Here is a 6,006-nt window from a genome sequence, read left to right as displayed (position 1 = left end):
CTGAGTCGCGTGGCTACGGTACCCCTAGAGCAGAATCCTCTGTGCTCTGGTAAGTACAGTGGTCAGGAGGTAGAGTTGTCTTTGGGTGGCTGTGTTGAGACAGATGCTCCCTGATCTATGTATGACATTTCCTTCCTCGGACGCGTGGGTCAGGGCTCCCATGATCGCAACTGCCTCTGCCTGTAGCGAGAAGGCGTTGTCTGTTACCCTCATGGATTTGTGGCATCCCCTGCTGCAAAGCTGGTGCCTGCAGTGTGGCTAAAGGGATCGACTGATCCGTCCGTGAAGTATGTTCTACTACTCCAGAGGAGTTTTGGCCGCAATTATGCTCTCAGCTTCTACCTTTAGACTAGGCATGAGGTACTGATTCTTTCTCCTTGACAAGCTCATAACAGATAATTTGATCACGGTTTGTGCTCTTGGCAGGGCTTCAATAAAGTCAGAGAGAGGAGTCCATGCCCTTGGCAAGTAGTTATTCTTTGAGCTGATAGCATATCAACACCCTGGCTGTGTGAGACAGCCAGGAGTTGTTTGCAAAGAACTCGTGGTCTTGTTCTAGGTGTCTGAGTATTTTTGTCTCAGGCTTGTGTTCCTGGTAGCCTGAATTACCTTTGAGAGAAACTGTGCTGCCATTAGATAAATTCGTGAGTCCAGGGGGAGAAGGTTTGCCTCTATGAGGAGGTTGAGGACTTTTGTCCACCTTGGGGCACACAGAATGGTCCTGGCAAATTCATGTTGAACTGTCTCTAATTTTTCTCTTAATTTTGTCTTTGTTGCAATCAGGAGTGACAGAAGCATAGTTCACAATGGGACAGAATGATCTTAGTACTTTATGTTTGGCTCCTATTTGTCTCCCAGTTGTTGCTCTCATGACAGACAGTCTTATTTTGGTTTGGTCATCCAGGTACTGGACCTCCTCAAGAAAGGAGAGGGTCCAGTCAATCCTTACCCCAAGGTATTTGAAGACCTGGATCCACTCCATTCCCTGGATTTTCAGACTTGTGCCTTGTCTCAAAGCCATGTCTCTTGATTTGGCTGCACAGATCTTTAGTCCTGTCCTACAACACTCCTCAGATGCAAGCTCCAGTCAGCACTGGCAGTGTGGTCCAATGGAGATGATTACAAGATCGTTTGCATAGATGATCTTGCACCCAACTGGGAGGTGTATGTTGAGGATACAGGGCATTAGGGTGTTAAATAGGATTTGACTGAGGCGTTCCATTTTCTAGTGGCATGTGCTGTGGTAGGTGACCTTGGAATCTGACTCTGGCTGTTCTGTTCCTGAAATAGTCACTTATCCAAGCCAAGATCTTTCCTCTGATTCCCTTCTGGATCAGGGTCACCTGAATAGCAAGAGGACTTGCTAATTCAAAAACCTTCTCCAGGTTTACGAATATTACCACAGATATGCCAGTGCTAGTTGTGCTTAAGAGCGTGGCTATGCTGTATGCTGTGTTCATACCCTATGTGAACTCATGGAGGTGTTCATGTGGGGGTCCCATTTTCCCTTTGAGTCGGCTTAGTACCATTCTCTCGGCCCAGACAGCTGAGGAGATGGGGTGATACTCCTTTGGTTTTGGGATGGGAACTATGATAGCCGTCTTCCAGCTCTGGACTTGTTGATGAGTTGCAGGAGTGCAAGCTTACCTGTCAGTCCTAGATGGGAAATGATAGGGTGCGAGATCCCATCAGAACCCTGGCCTGAGCGAGAACTATTTTTGTAGTTTTTTCTTAGTTCCCCCAGAGAAAAGATAACATCCGAGTTACCGGGTTCAGCTGTCCTTTCTTCTAGTTGCAGGTGTTCTTGATTTGCCCTTAGTTCGGCTGGCAGACTGTTGCTGCTTGTTCTCGCAGAGAACTCCTGCACCAGTCTGTTTCTGATTGAAGGTCGTGGTTGTGTTCACCTCGGGGCTGAGCGGCTGGTAGCTCACCTGACCCGTTGCCACAGCTCTGTAACGATGGTTCGGTGGTCAAAGGACTCGCACCATTCCAGCCACTGTTCCTGCCGGACTCTGTTGGAGTTTCATTGGCATCCCTGACAGCTTCCCTTAGGAGGGCTAAGTTGTCAGGGGTTCTTTGCCTTCGGAATTGTTTTCTACACATGTTAACTCTGTGGTTGACTTCCTTAATCACGTCATTAAAGTACCAGGCATCTTTGTAACTCCTGGACTAAGGCCGAGCTTTAGGTATGGTCTGTGAGGTTGTTTGATTTATGGCTTCATGCACTTCCACATTTTCACTCTGTGGGGGTTCATTGCACCAAAGACAGTGGGCCAAGGCATTCTGAAAAGCCTGCCAGTTGGCCTTATCTGTTCCCATCTTGGATTTGGTTGTGGCATTTGGTCTGGGCCAGCATCCATGAGGGTCGTAACAGTGCTATAGTGGCCATTTGTGACAGTCTGATTCTCTCCACCAGAGCCGCAGTGGCGAAGTAAGGTGGTGAAGTAAGGACCCCTCCTCTGGCATGTGTTGGCTCTTGGGTATTGAGAAGAGCGATCTCAAGGAATGTCTCAAGCACATAGGCTTTGTGATAGGGGAAAAAAAAAAAAATATGTGTGTGTGTGTGTGTGTGTGTGTGTGTGTGTGTGTGTGTGTGTGTGTGTGTGTGTGTGTGTGTGTGAGAATATTTTCACAGACATACACACACACACACACACACGCTTGTATACAAATATTATCTATCTATCTATTTATAAGTGTGTGTGGGTATTTATACACACACACACACACACACACACACACACACACACACACACACACACACACACACACACACACACATATATATATATATATATATATATATATATATATATATATATATTATGTAAAAGGAAAATATCAACGGCAAAAAGAAGTAACGCGCGAGGGAGGGAGGGGGGGGGGGGCAGCGGAACGCCCGAGAGGCGTGAGAGGGGAAGGGGGTGGGGTGGAATGGGCGCGGGCGGGCGGGCGTAATTGCGGCGTCGCCCCCTTGTTTTTCGCTCCTTTTATGGCGCGTAGTTTGTTAAGGGTCATTTCCCCGCGCATACAAAGAGGAGTTAATTTACCGGGATACCCAGAGCGGAGGGGGGGGGGCTGTTGTCTGGCGGATCAGGGTTAAGGATGGTGACGGTGGTGGTGATAGTGATGATTAATTGATAATCAAATTTCCTTTAAAAAGAGCATAGTCATGGTCATAAATATCATTTCCACCATTATTGTCATCATTAATGTTATCATTAACATACACACCACACACGCGTGTGTACCCAATAATGCACACCTACCAAGATTCCCACGAGCCAATTCCCCTCAAGAGATACGTCATTTCATTTGCATTCATGTTCACGTCTGCTTCCAGGCCCATTTCGGATCAAGAGGTGCGAGGAGAGGAATCCTTTGCAGGCCTTCTCTCTCTCTCTCTCTCTCTCTCTCTTTCCCCCCCTTTTTTTTCCCCCTTTTTTTTTTTTTTTTTTGGGGGGGGGTTTTTTGGGTTTTTAAAAAACCCCCCTTTTTTTTGGGGGGAAAAAAAAAATTTTTTTTTTTTTTTTTTTTTTTTTTTTTTGTTTTTTTTTCCCCCCCCCAAAAATTTTTTCCAAAATTTATCTTCTTTTTTTTTTTTTTTCCCCCAAAACCCACCCCCCCCCCCCCCCCCAAAACCCCCCCTTTTTTTTAATTTTTTTTTTTTTTTTTTAAAAATTAAAAAAAAAAAACCCCCCCCCCCCCCCCCTTTTCCCCTTTTTTTTCCTTTTTTTTTTTTGTTTTTTCCCCCCCCCGGGGGGGGGGGGTTACCCGGGCCATTTTCTTTCCCTTCCCCTTTTCCCCTTTTTTTTTTTTTTTTTCCCCCTTTTTTCCCTTTTTTTCTTTCCCCTTTTTTAAATTTTCCCTTCCCCACCCCCCTTTCCCCTTTTTTCCCCTTTCTTCCCCGGCCCTTTTCCCCCTTCTTTCTTTCCCCTTTGCTCTTTTTTCCTTCCCCCCACCCCCAAAATTTTTCACCTTTCCCCCCTTCCCCCTCTCTCTTCTTTTCTTTCCTCTTCCCCTTTCTTCTCCTTTCCTTCTCTCTCCCCTCTCTTCTCTCTCTCCCCCTTTTCTCTTTCTTTCTTTTTCTCTTTTTTCCCTTTCTTCTTCTTCTCCTCTTTTCTTCTCTCCCCTTTTTTCTTCTTCTTTTCTTTTCTCTCTCTTCCCTTTTTTTCTTTCTTCTTCTTTCTTCTCTCTCTCTCTTGTTCCCTCCCCCTCTTCCTCCCTTCTCCTTTCCTTTTCCCCCCTTTTTCCCCTTCTCCCCTTCTCCTCCTCTCTCTCCCCTCTCTCTCTCTCTCTCTCTCTCTCTCTCTCTCCTCTCTCTCTCTCCTTCCCCCTCTCTCTCTCCTCTCCCCCCTCTTCTCTCTCTTCCCCCCTCTCCTCTCCTCTCTCCCCCTCCCCTCTCTCTTTCTCTCTCTCACTCTCCTCTCTTTCCTTCTCTCTCTCTTTTTTCCCTCTTCACTCCTCTCTCTCTCTCCTCTCTCTCTCTCTCCTCTCTCTCTCTCTCTCTCTCTCTCTTCCTTCTCTCTTCTCCCCTTCTCTCTCTCCTCTCTCTCCTCTCTCTCTCTCTCCTTCCTCTTTTCTCCTCTCTTCCCCTCTTCTTTCTCTTCTCCCTCCTCTCTCTCTCTCTCTCTTCTCTCCTCTCTTCTCTCTCTCTCTCTCTCTCTTCTCTCTCCCCTTTTCCCCAACCCCCCCCCTTTTTTTTTTTTTTAATTTTTTATTTTTTTTAAAAAAAAAAAATATAAATTATATATATATTTCTATATATATATTAAATTATATATATATAATTTTAAATATATAAAATTATAATTAAGATTGGGGAAACCCCCCCCTCCGGGGCCAAACCCCGGTTTTGGAAAAGAAAAAAAAGCCCGGTTGGGGGCGGGGGCCCCTAAAGATATAAGAGAAAAATCCAAAAAAAAAAAATTTAAAAACCGGCTGTGACAGGGCCCTCCGAAAAAAAAAAAAAAAAAAAAAAAAAACAAAAAAAAAAAGGGAATTTTTATATACTATAATTTTAAGTTATATATATAAAATATATTATTTATATATATATATATATATAATATATATATATATTATATTTTATATATAAAATATATTATATTATATATATATATATAGTTTTAATATATTTAAAATATATATATATATAAAATTATTATATATATATATATAAAATTATATTTTTCTAATTTTTTCTCCCCAACCTTTCAGGCCCTTCTGGGAATTCTCTCTCTCTCTCTTTCTCTCTCTCTCTTTTTCTCTTTTTTCTCGCTCTCTCTCTCTCTCTCGCTCTCTCGTATGCCTCTCTCTCTTTTTCTTTCTCTCTCTCTCTCTGTCCTCTCCTCTCTCTCTCTCTCTCTCTCTCTCCCCCTCCCCTCTCTCTCTCTCCTCCTTCTCTCTCTCTCCCCACCCCCCCACACACAACACACACACAAAACACACACACACACACACACACACACACACACACACAGTACCACCTTTGCCTGACTGGACGCGGTTTAGCGCACTGTCACCTATGCCACAGCGGAGACTTCCTTTGTGGCACCTGCGTTTTTGACATCTGACGGCGATACGTCGTTTTCGGACTCGGGCCAGCAGGCGGAGCGATGGCAATTTACAACTACCGCCGGGGAGATTCAAATTTGGGGACCAATAAAAAGGAGTCCACTATTTTGCCACGGGATCATTGAGCTTTTGGGGTGTGGTGTGTGTTTATTCGACCTACGACCTGTCTACCTTTCTATCTATCTGTTTATCTATATATCTATTCATCTTTCAATTTGTTATCCATAAATCCGCCAAACTCTTTATCTAATTAGATAAACAAATATATATTTTAAAAGCGTGTGTCGGTGCCATCGGGATAATAATATTGTTTCTATTAGGAGAGGGATACCCATTGTAAGAAGTAATAATATATAAAATATATATATATAAAATATATAATTTTAAAATTATATATATATATATATATATGTTTACAAATGAAATGAT

General features: G+C 43.6%; 1 protein-coding gene across 1 annotated transcript in view; it reads right to left on the bottom strand.

The window, feature by feature from the left end:
* The window catches only part of LOC119589601 (BAI1-associated protein 3-like), a gene marked incomplete in the record, with an annotated part of 206,440 nt that overhangs the window by 63,898 nt on the left and 136,536 nt on the right, over positions 1-6,006 (bottom strand).

This window comes from Penaeus monodon, chromosome 26 (assembly GCF_015228065.2).
Source record: "Penaeus monodon isolate SGIC_2016 chromosome 26, NSTDA_Pmon_1, whole genome shotgun sequence".
NCBI classification, from domain to species: domain Eukaryota; kingdom Metazoa; phylum Arthropoda; class Malacostraca; order Decapoda; family Penaeidae; genus Penaeus; species Penaeus monodon.
Note: the sequence above shows the minus strand (reverse complement) of the source record. Positions and strands in the feature narration are given on the sequence as shown.